The sequence below is a fragment of the Cebus imitator genome, unplaced genomic scaffold (genome assembly GCF_001604975.1).
Source record: "Cebus imitator isolate Cc_AM_T3 unplaced genomic scaffold, Cebus_imitator-1.0 Scaffold77, whole genome shotgun sequence".
Lineage (NCBI taxonomy): Eukaryota > Metazoa > Chordata > Mammalia > Primates > Cebidae > Cebus > Cebus imitator.
Genome location: NW_016107392.1, coordinates 1,152,511 through 1,172,582, shown reverse-complemented (window position 1 = coordinate 1,172,582; position 20,072 = coordinate 1,152,511). Strand labels below are relative to the sequence as shown.

The 20,072-nt window shown below is 39.9% G+C and overlaps 1 protein-coding gene across 10 annotated transcripts in view; it reads left to right on the top strand.

Annotated features, from left to right (window-relative positions):
* The window catches only part of CALD1 (caldesmon 1), a 212,570-nt gene that overhangs the window by 58,645 nt on the left and 133,853 nt on the right, over positions 1 to 20,072 (top strand). For all 10 annotated transcript variants that reach the window (XR_005200964.1, XR_001826475.2, XR_005200965.1 and 7 more), the window contains exon 2: positions 8,671 to 8,758. The gene's annotated coding sequence lies outside the window, so the exon portion shown is untranslated. The remainder of the gene's footprint in view (positions 1 to 8,670; positions 8,759 to 20,072) is intronic.

Below are 20,072 nucleotides of genomic sequence, written 5' to 3'. Positions count from 1 at the left end.
TATAATTCTTACCCTTGCTTAGATGTCCGTCCTGTTTCTTTAGCTTGGCCTCCTCAACCATGAGGGTTCTAATCTTTGTAGTTGCTTCTCTTTGGAAGTTCTATTTATTGAGGAAGCCATACACAGGCACATACGCAGAAAAGAACCAGAAGACCGCATCCACTGGAAAATGTAATATACATAAAAATTAAGTGCACCATTTCTTATCACTTGCAGAAACCTAGGTAACTTAACATCACGCCTTACAAACAGTCTGTGCTCATTGATTAAACAATGACAGTGGTAGTGGCAGGGGTGATGATTATGATGATGAAGGCAAGAGAAACAACCGCCACTACCTTTCCACAAACTTTTTATTATCTACGCCAGGTCTTTTGCGATGTGTGGTAGTTATACCCAGTTCAAACTTCAGGTACACCATGACTCTGTGAAGAGAAAGATACATTTTTTCTCAGTGTCTTTTATGCCTGTAGCCACAGGAAACTTATCAAACACTGACGTCAGCTACTTTCCCATGAGAAGTTTAGAAATTTCATAATACCACAAATGACTTTCTCTTTCCTATTTTCTTCAGACAAGTACAGAACTTTTCATGAAACTTAAAAATAAACATCTGACCTTCATGGATACATTCTTATTGCTTCTCCAATCAGAAATCATCCAGCCTGGAAAAATCCATCCTCATTCTTCACTTAACAATTGAAAGATCTTGGCCGATGCAAATAGCCTCGCAGATTTCTCTTCATTAAATGATTGTGCAAGAGAAAGTAGAAAGGCTTCAGTGATTAGGCACCATTTTAAGACATCAAAGCCCATCTTTTGTACTGTTATAGAACAGAGAAAGATCTGGTTTTTTTTTTCATAGTTTTACAAAATTGGTTCCTCTGAAAACATATATCTAAGTTATATCCTTTGTACTTGATAAAATTTTAAGAAGAACTCAGCAAAATTTCCCTGGTAGCTTGCTAGTCTTGGTCACCTGATGGTACAGAAATAAACTGAGAATTGAGCCATTCTACTTTCCAGATGCAGAATAACAAAGATGGCAAAGAAAGGAGCTGATAATATTCATGAAGGGTCAATGGCATGCTAGGTTAACTACTAGGCACTTTTTATATTATCTCAATTATCACTCAACAACAGACATTTTTTTTCATTGTACTTTGGGCTCTGGGGTACATGTGCACATACTGCATCCTGCAGAATTGTTGCATTGGTACATACATGCCATGGTGGTTTGCTGCCTCCATCACCCCCCACCCCCATCGCCTATATCAGGCATTTCTCCTTTTTTTTTTTTTTTTTTTTCCTGAGATGGAGAATTTCTCTGTTGCCCAGTACAGTGGTGTGATCTCGGCTCACTGTAACCTCTGCCTCCCGAGTTTAAGCAATTATCCTGCCTCAGCTGCCCAAGTAGCCGGGATTATAGTCATGCACCACCACGTCTGGCTAATTTTTAAATTTTTAGTAGAAACTGGGTTTTACCATGTTAGGCTGGTCTCGAACTCCTGACCTTATGATCCACCCGCCTCAGCCTCCCGAAGTGCTAGGATTACAGGCATAAGCCACTGCACCTGGCCAACAACAGACTTTTATGAAGCATATGATATATATCAGGGAACATGGTAAATACTTAGTATGGAGTGATCAATAAGATCATCCCCTTACCATCGGGAAGCCCATATTCATGCAATGCTACCATAGAGGCATTAACAAAGTGCAATGGAAGAAGAAAAAAACCCTTCAAGGTAGTTATTACTATCTTCATTTTAAAATTGAAGTAGCTGATACCTGTTAGGTATCTTTGTTAAAGAGCTTCTCTTAGGTTATTAAGTGTAGAGTTCTATGTGACCTTACAATCAAGTCTTCTTCCATAATTCCATGCTGTTTTAATGGGAAAGATCTATGTTCAATCCAGCTGAATGATTTAAAGCTTTCTCTGCAATCCAGTAAATCTGTTTGCTACAGAATGCCACAGAATTCTGACTTTCACTGAATAATTGACTTTTTCTTTAAGTATAAGAAGAATTTCCTTAATTTCCCACTTTAACCTGTTTGGTAGTTAAATTCCTAACATATTATCATATTAATACATCTTGTCTCTCTTACCTACTTGTTTATACAAATATCTGTATACATTTCCATATGCATAATTCCTTAATAACACAAAAAATTTGTCTCGTAAAAACAAGAGATTCTCACCCAGACATAAACCTATGCACTAAAATACAAGCATACTATAGATGCATTTTATTCAAGATACATAGGCAAAATCTGAAATGGAAACATACAATTTCAAGAAATAAAAAGGAAACATTGTTCAAGGACTTGATTGTAGCACAAAAGAGTTACAAGAAATAATTTGGGGAAGGTGGGTGGTTAAAAGTGAGGAGGAGATACAGTGGATACTAAGCAAGGCATTGGATGGCTGGTAAAATTTCATGGCATTCTTAAGATGATAAGTAGTCCTGTATTTGAATTGCCTTGGTATGGGCCACTTGCAAAAACATTCAATATTTCCCTTCTAAGATATGGTAAGCCAAAAAATATATATGGAAAGTTCACTAAGTCATTGGTAAATAATCCAGTGTTGACTTTTAATTTAGAAATAACTGGCCAAATTGATCCCAGCCTTCCCAACCATAATTCTCCCCCTGCAGAGTATGTTGATTTGTATTATCTTATTGTTTTCTCTCATTGTTTGTCTTTCTTTTTATTATTTTATTTTCCTACTGGTCCAATATATGACCAGAGATATTGAACCTTCATGATTTTATATATTTTGAGCTCATAAATTCCCTTGAGTTGTCATCTTTCCAGTCTAAAGCTTCATCTTTTTCTATTCACATGTTCTAAAAATAATCTTTTTAACGATGTATAACATATAGAGAAGTGCACAATTTATAATTGTACAGTGGGATGGACTTTCATAGAATGAACGCAACTGAGTAGTGAGCATCCAGATCACAAAACAGAAGCCCCCAAATGTCCCTTCAGAGTCACACTCCCCCACCCAGCCACTGCTCCATGATCACCATTATTCTGATTTCTAACATCGTGTTAATTTTTTTCTGGGTTTGAATTTTTATATTAATGAAATCATATAGTAAATTTTGTTGTGTTGTTTACATTATGATTCTGAGATTGATTGCCTGGGCAATACTTAGATCATTCTAATTGCTATATAGTGTTTCATTGTTTGCTTACCACAGTTTATCCATTTTACTGTTGATAGACATTGAGATTATTTCTGTTTTGTGGCTATTATTAATAGTACCACTAGGAACATTCAAGTTCATGTCTTCTGGTGAATATATGCATGGATTTTTGCTGTATATATGCCTATGAGCAAGATCTCTGGGTCACAGGGTACACAAATATTCAGTTTTAGCACGTGCTGCCAAATCTTTTTCTCAAGTGATTTTGCCAATTTATATTCCCATAGCAGTGCATGAGAGTTTCAGTTGCTCACCAACATTTTGATTTATCTGTCTTTTAAATTTTAGCTATTCTACGTATGTAGTTTTAGTTCATTGCAGATTCAATTTGAATTTTTTTAATGATTAATGAGATTGAGCACTTTTTCATATACTTGTTGGGCGTTTTGTCTTTTTGATTTTGTTTTGAGACAAGATCTCCCTCTGTCACCCAGGCTGGAGTGCGGTGTCATGATCATGGCTTACTGTGGCCTTGACCTCCCTGGCGCAAAGATCCTCCCACCTCAGCCTCCCAAGCAGCTGAAACTATAGGCATGCACCACCACACCCAGTGAAATTATTTTTTAGTTGTTAGCAATTTTAAATATACTCTTTTGTGAAATGCCTGTTGAAATCATTACTTATTTCTCTATTAGATCATCTGTCTTTTTGATGTGTGGAAATTCTTTACATATTCTGGATACAAGTTCTTTGTCATACATATTGTTAATATTATTTCCTCAATCTATGGCTTGGCTCTTCACTCTTTTTATGGCTTTTAGCTTTAATGCAACACGAGTTTTTTTTATACTTAATGATTTTTATGTCATGTTTATAAAATTCTTGCCTAACCCAAAATCATAGAGAATTTTTTTTTTCCTGAAAGCGCGCATGTGTAAGTTTTCACATTTAGATCTACAATCAGTCTGAAAGAATTTGGGGGGAATGATGCTAAATAGAGGTCAAGTTTTGATTCTCCTTTTCCATATAGATATTCATTTAGGTGCGGGGTGATGTTACTTTCCTACACATAGGGATTGTCTTACCTTCTGGTTGTTTGATAGAGTTGGGGAAGTTCTCATCAGTTAAACGGGGCTGAGCTGATCTACAATTCATCTTCCATTTTGCGTGTCTCCTTCAACCTCTGGTTTGTTCCCTCTCCATGGCTGAAATATCCAAGGGTCCTAACTAAGGTTGTTTCCCAAGACCCTTTATCACAGTGTAATTTACTCTTTTCAGTGCACAGTTCTGCAAGTATTAATAAGTGCACATAGTTAAATAACAACCACAATGAATAAGATGTAGCACAGCTCTGTCACCCCAGAATGGTCCTTCCGTCTTGCACTTAAAGTTTTTTCTACTCAGCTCTACAAGACTGCTAAGACTCTGCTCTGTTTCTCAGAAATGTTCTACTTAGTTTCTCTCTTGTGTGCTCTTGTTCCTTGTATCTTAAGTACACCAAATTCCTTGAGGGGGAAATCATTGAATGTGAGATTACTTTTCCAGGCCTTCCTTCTGTCCAAGATGTTGGCCCCTCAAATCCCAGTTACCACAGCAGCTCTGGGATACCTCCAAATTGATTTTGGTTTTGTGGAACATTGTCCAGAGTTTCTAGTTGTTCTCAATGAAAGCGCTGGACTGCCACAAGCTATTCCATTTAGGCAGATACTTAAGTCAGTCTAGCTACATTCCACAAACTCATCAACAATCTCCTCCAACATATTTAAAGAAAACTGTTTTATAGAACTCAAAAAGGTAAAAGAAAGTGTCAATGTTGGCAGCTATGGCTGCCCCATGAATCCAGTCATGGAAGGAGCTTTAGAATAAAACAAATCTGGGTTTTAATTCCAACTTGGTCATTTATTAACTATGTGACAATAAATCTTACTTCCAAATGGGAAAAATAAAAAACAACTAGTTTCACAGTTTTCTTGTGAAGACTAAATGAAAGAACAGATATCAAGTACCCTGCAAATAGTAGGTATTTAATAAATTATAGATATTATTATGTAATATATTATCATTTCCCTTACAGCTATAAAATACATTCATCTCTCAGAAATAATAGAGAAGGGGCAGGGCTAGGTGGACTTGAAAACAATACTCTTCTCTGAGCACCCTGTTAGATGCTGACAAGAGGAAACTTGGTTGAAATTGTTTTATTCAAAACTATAACAAGGTCGTTCACATACACAACACTTTTTTTTTCATGGAAAGATGGTAGAAAGAAACCATCTGAATTGGAGTACAAATCTATTCCAAATGCTACATGTTACAGATGAAGGAATTGAGTGGTTAAATTACTTGTTCAAGGTCAATTCACTTGTTAGTATTTATTTAAATGACCCAAATTCTCTAGTATCATATATTTCTTTCCTTCTAACATACTCATAGCTCCCATACTCAATATAAATGTAAAGCAGAGACAACTAATAATTTTTTATTATTACTGGCTCATTCTGACTAAAACCCATCAATCTATTTTTAAATATTTTATTTTAATTTCCATCCCCACAAATTATGTGACTTCCTGCCAACTATTATTGAAACAGCTACTCACCATTCCTTTGCATTTTAAGGGTTATATCCTGTAGCTTTTCATTTTTCCATCTGTAATTAAGAAATGGTCTGCCTTATCCTCTAACGTATGAAAGGAGCTCATGCAAGCCTGTAGAACACAGCTCTCTTGAAGTCCACCAAGCGAAAAAGGGAGTGAGGAACCTCCATCCTCTGGGCACTGCAAACAAAGGTGACCATATGCTTCCCTGGCACTTTCATCTCTGGGCAGGGACAGACTCTTATGCTTTCTAGCAAAGGCAGCCCTGTGGGGATCATTTTTTGGTAAGACCCTCTGCCCGGCACATCTTTCAGCATTGTGTATTCTACAAACAGATATATGAGCTTGAATCTCACATGGCCCAAGCAACTTGGAAGAGTTTAATGGTCCCAGAGCATGCAGCCATCTCATAAAAGCCTCACACCAGGCTTTCTCCAGGGCTCTGCCTGAAACATGCTTTCCTCAGATCTTTACATGGGGGACTCCTTCCTAGAAATGTATTTTTAGTCTAGATGTCTCCTTTTCAGAGACCGTCCCTCACCATCCAACCTCCAGGGACCCTCAGTGGCCCTGTTCACATCCTGCTGATTCTTTATTTGCTCACTATCAGAAATGCATGTTTGTACTCCAGCAGAGTGTAAGCTCCATGGAAACAGAGTCCTCATGCATCATCATGTGCTCTGTCCTGGAGCAGAGGACTCACTCAATGGACAAGCAAATGTGCTCCTGTATCGACCAAATACACCCAGCACGGTGGGTCAGGCTCTGGCTTTGAATACTGGCCTCACCACTAGCTGGGTGAATTCAGGCAAATGACTTAAGCCAAGGAACTTCTCAATGCCTATTCTAAGATAAGAATATCTATCTTACAAGGTTATTACAGTCATCAAATGAAATAATGTGTGCAACGTATATCTATTGCAGCACTGTTCACCATAGCAAAGACTTGAAACCAACCTAAATGCCCATCAATGATTGACTGGATAAAGAAAATGTGACACATATATACCATGGAATACTATGCAGCCATAAAAAAAATGAGTTCATGTCCTTTGTAGGGACATGGATGAAGCTGAAAACCATCATTCTCAGTAAACTTAAGAACAGAAAACCAAACACCGCATGTTTTCTCTCATAAGTGGGAGTTGAACAATGAGAATTCATGGGCACAGGGAGGAGAACATCACACACTGGGGCCTGCCAGAGGGGTGGAGGGGGTGCTAGGGGAGGGATAGCATTAGGAGAAATACCTAACGTAGATGACAGGTTGATGGGTGCAGCAAACCACCACGGCACGTGTATACCTATGTAACAAACCTGCACATTCTGCATATGTATCCCCGAACTCTTAAAGTATTAAAAAAAAAAAAAGAAAAAGAAAATAAATAATGTGTGCAATGTGCTTAGCACAGGGCCTGACACTGAAAAATACTTAACAAACAATGGCTATTATTTCCATAACAAAATCAAAGCATATTACGGAAAGGTCACTGAGGAATTGTTTCATAAAAATGATACTGTTGAAATCAGATACCCTAATTCAACCATGAAAGATAAAATTTTAAATTAATTAAAATCTAGCTCTTCTTGTTAGCTATTTACAATTATTTATTTTTATAAAGGATCTCTAATTTAACCTTTGCAATGATTCTCTGTTGAAATAAGTTATATCACCCTCCCCTCTTCCCCCACCACCAGCCTCTTTGTATCCATTTGGGAAATGCCATCTTTCTGAGAATACTTGCAGTAGAAATTTTAACGTAGGATATTAGCCATCTCCTGTAAATATGTGCTAGCAATGTTTTTCTATTTGCTTAATCTAGAAAGATGCTAGTTACAGTTTTTCATGTGACTCAATGACTTTAGAGTTCTAAGAAAATCACTATTCTTAGAGGACTAGAAATCTGATCAAGAGAGAAGAAATTACTTCTTTCTATTTATTATACCTTGGTTCTCCTATAGTAAATGTTTTCATGTAAAACTCATTTCTCCCCATGCCTGAGGAGATGGTTAAATCAAAGGAGCAATCACTAGTGCCTGGCTGTTTGCCACTGGCTGCGATGGGGACTCGGGAGGAAGACAGGCTCATTTGCCTAACAGAGCCCAGCTCCCTTCCCATCTTCCTTCATCTTGGGCCTTTTCCTTCCTTACTACCTCCGGTCTAGACTCAGCTTTCCCTGCTGCAGAGACCTTTGGCAACTGTTTCTGAGCCAGGGCAGCCAGCATGTGTGTGTCGGGCACTGCATTAAAAGCTATGGCTTAAAGGGCTAAAGTGAGGAATAGTTCACCCGGGCGTCTATTGAAGTTGCAAGGTAACTGATGTGAGAGAAAGATCTTAAAACAGGGAGGAAGAGCCTTAGCAACTCTCTGACCCTTAGACCCTAAATCTGAAAATAGAAAGGAAAGAGATTATCTGAAGACAAAACTCTACTGTTAGTCAACCTGCCATTCATGTGATATTTTCTTTTGAAAGTCTTTCTGTCTTTGTCTCACTGACAAGATAGTTCATGGACATACACAGACAATATACACCAAAAAGGTTTTCCACTTAAAACATTTTCTTCCTTCAGTTTCCCTTTATTCATTCTCAAATTTTAAGATAAAAATACCAAGGAGATTGGGAGTAGCGAATAGGAAACTTGGCAATTAGATACTGTCCCTGTCAGAGGGTTTGTCTTAACTATACCTCCTTCTCCAGAATAATTCATTCAGAATAATTCTGAGATGGACTCTGTAATAATTGTATTTATTTTCCTTAAAATACAAATGCACAATAGCTATTTCTACTCCTCCCTTATTTCTCCCTTTAGATTCTAACAACAGCACTTGAGGAAAAAATGATATTTGAAAATATATAGTCTGTATTAACTAAAATTCATTCAACTTAATTATGCTTCCATCCTCCTTTTACTCCAGGTATCATTGGAACATTTCAAGATCATCAAATCCAATTCCGTAGGGACTGGTGATCAACCAGAAGGCTCAGACATCTGATTGCTGACCTGTGAGTAAAGTTTATGTTTAATTAATACTTTGGATTCCTTTCTTAGGAATTACATAGCCTCTGTGCCTCTCTGCCTGATATTCTAAATTCTTACATCTAAAGATGCACTGTGAGAAGCCAGGTTTTCTGCTGTGAACTTCCTACTTACCAGTTAATTAATCAGTTAGAATCTATCAAGTTTTGAAGGCTCTATCAAGTCTTGTATCCTGTTTTCTAGTCTGATTTTTTTGCTTTATTTTTAAATTTTTCCTGCAACATAATACCTTTCACAAAACAGTCCTGGATCAATAATGAAGTCTTCACTTCCTGTGAAACATGCTAGTGACTTGAATCAATAAAGACAACACAAGCCAGCCTTCCAAGGTGAATAAGCTCGTCTTTGTGCAAACACTGGTGATTTCAGGAGCACGAAGAACCCCTCACTTTCAACCAAAGTCTCTCACCTGGGAGGAAAATTTATACCAGAACAGGGACCACCTACAGAGGTGAAAGAGGGGATTTCCATTTTAGAGGATGGAGAAACGAAAGGACACTTCACTCATTCACAATTTTGCTGAGCTTGGCTCTGGTAGGTGGAAAAGTTCTTTCAGGAGTTGAGCACACCACTCAAGCAATTGTTGTTTCAAGATCCTATCTGCTGTCCCCATGCAAGTTTTCTCAGGCTACCATAGTGAAAACCCACAGACTGAGTGGCTTAAACAACAGAGGTTTCTTTTTTTGCCATTCTGGAGGCTGGAAGTCTGAGATCAAGGTGTTGGCATGGTGGATTTCTTGAGGCCCTTCTTGCAGATGATCACCTTCTCCCTGTGTCTCCGCTTGGTCGTCTCTCCGGGCACACACCTGTCTGGTGCCTTTCTCTGTGCCCAAATTTCCTCTTCTTGTAAAAACATCAGTCATATTGGATCAGGCCCATCCTAAAGACCTCATTTTAACTTAATCACTCTTTAAAGAACTTATCTCCAAATACAGTTACATTCTGAGGTCCTGAAAGATAGGATTTCAACGTATGAATTTCGGGGAAATACCATTCAGCCCATACTGCTGCTGCCATCTTTTTCCCTCTCTAATATGCTTGTTTTTTTGTTTCTTGCACATGGGCTTCCCTCTGATTCTCCCCTCCTGAACCCCCTTAGCGATTACATTACTCTCAGAGCATTTGCAGTTCCGACGGTGTATTATAGTCATTTGTGTACAGCTTTCATTTCCCTGTGACACTCTATACATTCTGAAATCAGAAAGTGTGCCTTCTACAACTCTCATAGCACTGGAGGAGATTTTGTATACAGTAGACATTTTGTAATATTTATTAAATGAATGAATGAATGGATGGAAGGAGGATTAGATGCAGCCTCTGAACCTATAATTTATTTGCTTTAAGACTGTCTCCAAATGTTGAGTACTAAAGGTGCTTTCTCCTCACTTGCTGTTCCCAAAGACAGGTAGAAATAAGTAAAGGCTGAGGAGAAACATTGAAAGAAACATACGATTGACTAATAGCAAGAGAGTCACCTTTTCCCCAAAGAGGTAGGAAACAGTAAATAGCACGAGCATGCCCCAGTTATGGTGGCCTTTCCATGAGAATACTATTTGGGGATCCAAATGGGACTTACTAATTTGAAGCATGTGGGGCGTGCAAAGTAATGTGTCTAGAAAACAATGCATATGCAGGTTGGCAGGTCCGGTGAGAACTAGAGAGACACTCCCAGTCACCACCTACAGGCAGGAAGTAGCAGTGCATCAGTGGATGAGGCCACCAAGGAAGACTGTAGAGGGAGAGGAGCAGTGGCTTACAGATTCCATCAGAAATTGTATATGGAAAGTTTTCCTGGTAGATAACAGGAGAAGGACCCGTCCACGAGAAAGAACACTACATGCTACTTCTAATGAAGGTGTGTGAGAACATGTAGATGAGCTAATGTGTCTATTTTTTCTCCCCTTGTATTTTTGGATGTATTTTGTACCTTCTCTGTCCTGTTTTTTGGGCTATACCTCAGACCATTCCTGTGGGGCTAGTCCTACCCACCTTTGCTCCCTTCTAGCTAACTCCCCCCATGGTCATTGTCTGACTCCCCTGCTGCCTGCCCAGGGGATCTTGGACAACCTTCCTTTGGGCCCATTTTCCTCATCAGCCAATCAGAGCTGATCAGAATGGATAGCAGGGGAGGCCAGGATGAGAATCCTTAATGACCAACGAGACAGTTTGAAGTAAAGGCTCCAGATAGGGTTGGAAGGCTGTACCTCTTTTGCCCTGAATACCCTCCTTAGTCCATTGTCCCCTGCTCATTGTTCCACTCCACCTGTTCCCCAGAATAAGATTTGGCAGTATTTTAGGGTTTTCTTGCCAGACCAGAAGGCACCTGCTAGAGAGTGGAGGGGCCAGGCCATGGCCTCTGGCATGACCAGCCTCCCCTCTCTAGGCCTCACCATCAAATGTCATTTCTCATGAGGCCACACTTACCCCTGGGCTGAATTTCCCTAATTAGCTCTGCTAGCATGATGCAAATAAAAGGGGTAGAGATATTTATTCATCTCTCTTTTATTTTCCAAAGTGTTATTTCTTTTAAGTTCTCTCCTTGCTTTCAATTTATTTTTTTTCCGTCTCCCTTAGCTCTCTTTCCTTCGTAGAAACCCTTGATCTTCAGGGTGATTTTCTGATTATTAGCAGAAGAGGCTATCAGAGGTCTGGAAGCCACCTCCTCCTTTTCTTTATTCTTTATTCCCTTACCCCACCCAAATTTTTTTTAATGTACGTTGAGATACCAGCTTTCTTCAAGAACCTATTTCCATACTTACTTCTTTGTGTTCTTGAAGTAGCCAGGAAAAAGATGCCCGTTTTCTTGAAGCTGCCCAAAATGTCAGTGACACGTGGGTCAGTGATTGTAGGCAAATTGCTATTTATATCAAATGAGAAATGTTGAAAGCAAGAGGAAACCCTTTGCAATCCATGAATGGCCTAGTTGGGGTGTTCCAGTGAATGATGGCCAGTGGCCAACATAGGTGCCTCCCGACTGTGTTTCATTAATTTCAGTCAGCTCATGGGCTTGGAGAGAAAGATCATTTTCCTATGAGCGTGTAAAAGAAGTGCTTTGAGTTGTAAGCACCTCGAAGGCTTTGCCCTTGTTTTTAAATGGGAGATTTTATAACCACTGTGGAACAATATTTTTGGAGTCAGCTGAAGCTCCAGGTGGAGTGAAAAGAGAAGTTTGGGTTTTTATTTTCTTCTTCTTCTTCTTTCCTTGAGTTTTGCAGAATGAGCCTCCTTAGAAACACTTGACAAAGTCCTTAGTCTCCTTTGGTTCAGGTGGGCCCAAGCCTTTTATAGAAGGATCTGAAGGGAGCTTTCTTAAACTAAGAGTCTTTCCTGTGGGTTTTTGGTAGTGACTGTAGAACTAGTCTCATATGGGAGAAGGTCTGGAATCCATTCCCTTCCCTGGGAGTCTCCTCTCAAGGAGACTGCTCTCAGGGTCCTTGTCATGAGATATGAGAAGAAAAATCCACAGTGAGACTGGGCATAGTCAAGATTTGGTTAAGAATGGGGAGGACACGAGGTCACAGATTCTATGGGACTCCCAGCACTCTGGAAACCTTCATAGTAAAGAGGATAGAAGACATTCCAACATCACCACGTGCATCTTTAGTAACCTTGCCCAGATAAATGTGTTTCCCCGGCCAGGGAATTGCACCTGGTTTTAAGAGGCCCCTCCATGAAAATACCCCTTCCTGCCTGGCATGACCATTGACAGACAAAGACTGTGCTGAGAAGGGGGACAGAGCAGGGAGAAACACACACAGCAGTGCCAGGAGCTCTTGTCTATAACTCCTTTCCAGGCTTTTGTTCTCATAAGCACGAGTGAGTACACAAGTAAAGAGGAAACAATGATCGTGCTGTTTAGCTTTGAACCACAAACTATCACGGCTTTCCTAAGATTCCAACTCTAGTAGGATTTGCACAGTTACAGGACACAGACTCAACTGCTTCTGAACTCTGCTTTGGGATGCTTAACAAGATTAAGTTGTGAACATCTCATGCCACTCTGAGCAGCAGTACTCAAATAGTACTTAAGCAGAACAAACAGTCTAGGGGAAAAAAAAAAACCCCAAGACATTTTCCTTCCTACTATTCTCTGTATCCCAGGCTCAACTTAATGCCAAATTAAATCTAGATTTTTTTTTTTAATTGACGTTTCCTAGAGGAAAAGGCAGAGCTGCGTTCCCTGAAACATATTTTAACCCAAACTTATTACTTGGGTTTTTTCTCTCCTCCTCCCTTTTGCTAATTCAAAACAAAATGTCCATCATCCACTCTAACACCAGCCTCTAAGAGCTAGAGACAAATGGAGTCTGAATAGCCATGCCAGTGTGGTACAAATGAGCTGTGATTTCAGGATACTGACTGTTTTGCTGACAGGGGAAAAGGGCAGTTGACTAGTTTAATATATTTGGCTGAAAACACTTTGCTAAAGAAGGCCAACATTAATATGGAATCCTGTTCTTTAATGACCAAATATGATATATCATGGAAAGTGGCGTCCTGAGTTTGGGGGGAAAGCATGTTTATCATAGGCACAGAATGCAGACGAGAATGAATGCAAACACATGTTGAGCCCCTAAGGAGAAAGCTCTTCTAAGAGCATTTTCTCCAAGTTCCTCAAAGAATTCCTCCTACAAGTATATGCTATCATGATGATTTTGAATCTGATTTCACGACACAATTACAAAATTGATAGATATAAAGACATTTGCTATCATGAAAGACTCCGGGGATCTATCTAACTGTCTCCCATTACTGGTTAATGGTTTATAAATTTACAAATGCAGTTATAAGTTGGGGTTGATGAGGAAAGCCTGTGACCACCATTAGCACCTTCTTCAACGTGCATATTCAGTCACTCGCTCATTTATTCTATAGATATCACTGGATTGGACCTTCTCCATCTCATGTGCCGTATTAGGTCTGTGTTACATTTGCAAGTCTTGTGTTCCTTACCATGAAATGGACTGTTTTTTAATTAAATGCAATGGAAAATTTCGTGAATCCAATGATGTGTTCAGTGACGTAAATTGTGATTTCTGATACTGTATTTACTTTTCACTGGCCTCGTCTTGGCAAGGGGTCATCATATTTTAAACTTCTCTGCCCTCTCATCCACCTATCATACTTTACCACGTGGCTTATAGGCAAAACACAGGCATGCACTGGCTGTATCTGTAAATCTACTTTTCTGCAAATAACTGGAAGAGTAATGCATAATTTCCCCCTACGGTGTTTGTTTCCTAGATTCTAACTTTTGTTTAGAAGTTTGTTAAAAGCAGACTATAATGTAGTTTCAAGTATGCTCCTTCCCCTGTATCCATGGGGGATTGGTTTCAGGACTCCCGAGGATACCAAAATATACTGATGCTCAGCTCCCTGATATATAATGGCATAGTACTTGCATATAATTTATGCATTTCCTCTTGTATGCTTTAAATCATCTCCAGGTCACTTCTAACACCTAATACAATGTAAATACTACATAAATGCTCTCTACTCCAATGAGCCATTGGTTTTTTTGTTTGTTTGTTTTTAATATTTTTCTATCCCTGGTTGATTGAATCTATGAATGCAGAACCCACGGATATGGCAAGCTGATAGTGATTGAACTTAAAAGCAAAGTAAGGGTGCTGTGATATTTTTACGAAATACTCATAAGAATCAAAGATGAGAGACCAGAAGCCAATTTACCATGAAGTCAGGAGAGTTTAAGCCACGGGACCTCTCACGGGGACAGGTCCCTGCCTCAACACCCCCATGCCTAACTTTTTACATTTACTATTGTATTCTGGTTTTTCAAGAAGGCTTCTCAAATAATCTTCAGGTCCCACAAAACCTGGATCTGCCCTGAGACTGACACAGATAAACTGAGATGATTTAGCATCATGTCTAAAGCTAATTAAGTGAGCAAAGCAAAGAAATGGTCAAAGTGTGAAATGTGATCATTTATTTTGTTAAGGCTTTAAGACAAATTCAGCTTATTTTCTAAAGTGAACCCCACTTAAGTGAAATAATAAATCAGTTTGCCAAAGCACAAGTGAACATAAACAGGAGATTCATTTTTACTTCATTAATAAACATCAAATATGAGCAGAACCTAACATCAAGCAAGCCAAGGCCTCCTGCTGAACAGGAAACAGCTCCTAGTAAGAGCATTTGTACAAGAGCATAAATCCTTCCAGGCAATCACGTGATCATTTCATCACTGAGGTCCTTGCCACAGTCCACTTTGATCTATCCGTTTACAGGTCTTGTGAGATGTAACAGAATGTTGTGATTAAAAGCACACAATCCGGGGCTGGGTTGCCTGGATATAGATCCCAGCTCTACCACTTATTAGCTATGTGGCCTTGGGCCAATGACTCACCTTCTCTGGGCCTCTGTCTTTTCATCTGCAAAATGGAAAGATAAGGATTGTTACAAGGATTTAAACTGATATTATCGAAGTTCTTAGAGCTGTGCTTGTTACATAGTAAGTGCTACATAACTGTTGGCTACATAAATAAACTTCTTCATCTAGACTGAAAGCTCTATGGGATTGCTTGTGGGTTCACCCTTGCAACTGTTCACAGTGCCTAACCTGGCACATGGTCAGCCATCAGTGAAAGACTATAGAAATCAGGGTCACAAACCAGCAACCCTTCCCTTGTCCAGCATTGATGTGTTTTGGCTTTGTGTCCCCACCCAAATCTCACCTTGATAGTAATAATCCCCATGTGTCGTGGGAGGAACCAGGTGGGAAGTAATTGAATCTTGGGGGTGGGTTTTTCCCTGTGCTATTCTCATGATAGTGAATAAGTCTCACAAGATCTGATGATTTTATAAAGGGGAGTTCGCCTGCACATGCTCTCTCTTGCCTCCTGCCATGTAAGATGTCCCTTTGCTCCTCATTTACCTTCCACCATGATTGTGAGGCCACCCAGCCATGTGGAACTGTACGTCAATTAAACCTCTTTCCTTTGTAAATTACCCGGTCTTGGATATGTCTGTATTAGCAGTGTGAGAATAGATTAGTGCAAGCATTTTTTAAAAATAATTTTGATTCTGAAAGCTCATAGGCTTGCAGGGATGCATATATTCTCCATTTTCCCATGAGCTACCACTCCCCAGATGGTTACTTCTTTGGTCCTTTAAACTATCTGAGTTTTTCATGCCTGATGTAAATCACATAACACACGAGCACTGCTATAGTTAGTGGCAGTTTTATGGCCCATTGGAGTAGAGAGATGGGGCCCATAAGGAAGTGAAATATGAGCCACTTCCACTCCCTGATGCTCTACCTGCAAGCAGTATTCCAGTTAACCTACCTATCCCTGTTTCTAAACTAGAGATCTCAGAAGAGAAATAGGAAATCAAGAATCTAAGCAAGTACTTGCTTAGAAACAGAGATGAGTATGACCTAATGTCAGAGCTGGCCAGCACTCCATCCGTCATGAGGAGCTAGGTTATGCTGGCATCAGAAACAGTCAAAATCTCAGCGACTTCAAAACGAACACGTGTTTATCACTCATACTTTGTCATTAACCCTGGATAGGCAAGGGTCTCTAGTTCACATCACTGTCATCCATGCTTAGGAACCCCTACTGACAATGACTGTCTGGAAATCTTACCAACCATGGTGGAGAGGAAAGAGCTCTTTGGAGGGTCTCCTATCAGCAAGTGACATGATACTTCTGCTCAAAACTCTTGGCCAGAATTAGCCACTTGGCTCCAGATGACTACAAGGGGCAAGCACAATTCTGTAATATGCCCAGAAGAAGTAAAACAAGAGCATGGGGCAAACAGCACAAAGCATTGTAGCTGCGACATTATTTGGAACTTGGAGACTTGGGCCAGGATTCTTAAGCTTTTCAATGAGTTCAACTCAGCAAATATTTCCATTCATAAATAACTGCATAGCAAAGTACTCAGCATTGTGAGGCGCTATCAGAGGAGATGTAGGCCCTGACATCGAGCAGCTCCAGACTTGGTCAGGAGAAAACGATGCTATAAAACATTTGAATAACAAGTCCATATAGTATTGATCGTCAAGAACAAGGCCAACGATTGCTGTAGAGGCTGAAAGGGAGGGTGTTTCTGGGATAAAGATAGGACTTGAACTGGACTTTAGAAAAATATATGGGATTTGCAGGCTTGGAGGGCACTTCAGGTTATGGGTGGCAAGAAGCCAGGGACAAAGGCCCAGAGGCAGAAATGAGGGTGAAATCATTGCAGGACTCAGGAGTTTGGGCTGGCTGTAAGTTGTGTTTGCATGGGAGGGTAGGGTGGCAAGAGGGATCATGTGATGGATAGAGTGGAACCATATCATGGAGAGCTTCTGGGGCCTGCAAAGAAACAAGATAGTGGCATGTGGGAGGAAGATCATTTTTCCTGAATAACAAAGCCAAAGAATCTTCAAAACCAAGGAATCTGCACCTCCCAATCACCAACCCTTTCCAGCCACATTTATTCCCAAAAACAAGAGTCCTGAATTCCCAACAGCTTCCCAGACCTACAAGACAATCACTGAATGGAGACGGTAGTAAACCCTGGGCTGCTCCTGCCTCCAGTTTAAAGCATCTTTGATCACTTCTCCTGCTGACAAAGAATATCCGAGTTCAAGTGAAATAGCCTCTTATTGCTGGGGTCAGTTCAGCCTTTTTGCTATGTAACATCTGTTTTTAAAATTCGGCTGAGAGCTGAGACCTTGAATTAAATCTGTTTAACTTAAAAAGCAGCAAGAGAACATCTTGTTTTCATGAATGTCCAGGGGCTGTGTGTCAACAAATAAAAGGTCTGTTTGTGGTATTCAAAGTGGAAAAGCTGGTTGTGAGATGTTTTGCCACTGGGATAAATTTATTATAGACTGTTTGTTTCTTGGAATCATGCACCAGCATTTGAAAAACACAGTGGACCAGCTTTGTTTAAATCAGCATATTTCTGCTTGATGGTGGGTTAGAACCATGCTTTTATTGTCAGAAGTTCACGGAGCTGGATGAGTCTAGAAAGATGTCCTCTTTTATGCCTCCCACCTTAACCGGGTCAAGTTAATGTCTTATGTGGATTCCCTGGATCTGCATGAATTCTGGCAATAGCTTCTGATGGATCCTTATTTTTATGTGGCTTATATAGGACCTGAAGTGGGAAATAAGTCGGTGAGACTAGTTCACCATCCCTCAAATCTGACTAGTTCCTTTTCTCCTCACCCAGCTATTTAGGAGAAAGAAGTGGAAAGGAATTTTATTTATCTGCACCTAGGGGAACGCATGTCTGGCATGTACTCAATGTCAATTTAATTTGATGAATGAAAACAAACTCTAGTCTTTCAAATTTATGTTCCTGTATGAATTCATGTCTGTATACATGTTAATGGCATTCCTTTTGGAAAAAGTGATTACCGCCCAGATCTTATTCTAACTCATAGCAAACCATTAGATCACTCCCGTAGTTCTCTCTCATAGCAGCTTCTTTTTAGGTTTCTTCCTAACCTTATCCTAATTTGTATTTTATTTGTTGATTGTCCATCTCCACCATCAGACTGCAAGCACCTTGAGGGCAGAAGAGTTGCGTTCACATTTTATATGCTGCACTAAATAGCAAGGTGGCTAGTACATGAATAATATTTCATAAACATTTATTGAATGTTTTTATTAAAGTTCTCATTGGGATGATGGTTGGAGATCTTGGCCGCTCTTGAATGTATCTGAATGTAAATACAAGGCAGAAGATGACAGGACTTATAATGCAGCTGAATATGTAGGGGCCTTTTGTGTGATGACACACTCAGATTCATTTGTCCATACACGCTACTGAAGGTCACGGGGGATGGGCTACTCTAACCATCTCTATTTTCTCGATTTAACGTGGTGAGCTACATCTGTCATATAGCTGGCCAGGATTAATATCATGGCACAAGGCTGTAGTTTAGGAATTTTTCCCCTCAGATGATTAACTCATTCCTGGTGGGATAAATCTGTGACTTTAGCCTTATTAGCAAGAAATTCTGGCCCACGAAGCTATCTGGTAAAGGCAGCGTGATATGGTTCAGATTCGTGTCCCTGCCAAATCTCATGTCAAATTGTGATCGCGGTTGTTGGAGGAGGGGCCTGGTGGGAGGTGATTGGATCACGGGGAAGGGGTTCCCCCTTGCTGTTCTCATGATAGTGAGTGAGTTCTCACAAGATCTGGTTATTTAAAAGTATGCAGCACCTCCCCCTACTCTTTCTTCCTCCTACTCCGGCCACATAAGACATGCCTGCTTCCCATTTGCCTTCTGCCATGATTGAACGTCTCCCGAAGTCTCCCCAGCCATGTTACTTATACAGAATGCACATGAACCAATTAAACCTCTTTTCTTTGTAAATTACACAGTCTCAGATAGTTCTTTATAGCAATGCAAGAGCAGGCTGATTCACAGTGCAAGGATCTGTGGTCAGAAAGGTGTTTTGGTACTCAACAGACCTGTGACTTACTGTCCACATTCACTTGTCCGGCAGTCAGTGCAGATCTTTCTGGTGATCAAGCAAAATATGAACACTTTAAGTTGAAGGGTAAGAAGGTGGATTCATTTGCTCCATTTTTCTTTGGCTGCCTGTGTAGAGGGAATTGAAATGGGAATGATACGTGCATTCCAAGGGATCTCAAGAGAAATGCTCATTCGTTTACAAGAGGTGTAATCCTACAATAGTTTCTTGCTTTGTATACTTGAAAACATTCCCAAAGAAACAAAGTTGGATGCAGAAAAAATATTGGGAGAAAAGAAAAATAATACTCCAAATTCTGAACAATTCTACTTTAATATGTTGATCTGTCTGCCAGCTGGCCACAGGGTTGACTACTTGTAATATATACTTTTGGTAGGCCGCATGTAGTTCTTGGAACTGTTTATATTAGGCTGCAGAAACTTAATTATTCTAAAATTGGCAGGGTGCTCTTTGGTTACTTAATACAAAATTGCTTAGTCATCTTTAAACATAGTGTGGACAGCTTTGTTTAAGTGTGAAAAATTAGGAATTGCAAATGTACTCCAAAGAGATTTTTAAGTCAAGGAGAAAAAACGAGAAAGTATCATTCTTTCAAGAAATTTAGCAGGTGGTTGCCACATGTTTTAATTTGACAAGCTAGGTAGCTGTCGAGTTGAAGTCCTTTATTACAAGTATTTTTCCATTTTCTCTTTTTTCTTTTTGAGACAGAGTTTCACTCATGTTACCCAGGCTGGAGTGCAATGGCGCGATCTCGGCTCACCGCAACCTCCGCCTCCTGGGTTCAGGCAATTCTCCTGCCTCAGCCTCCTGAGTAGCT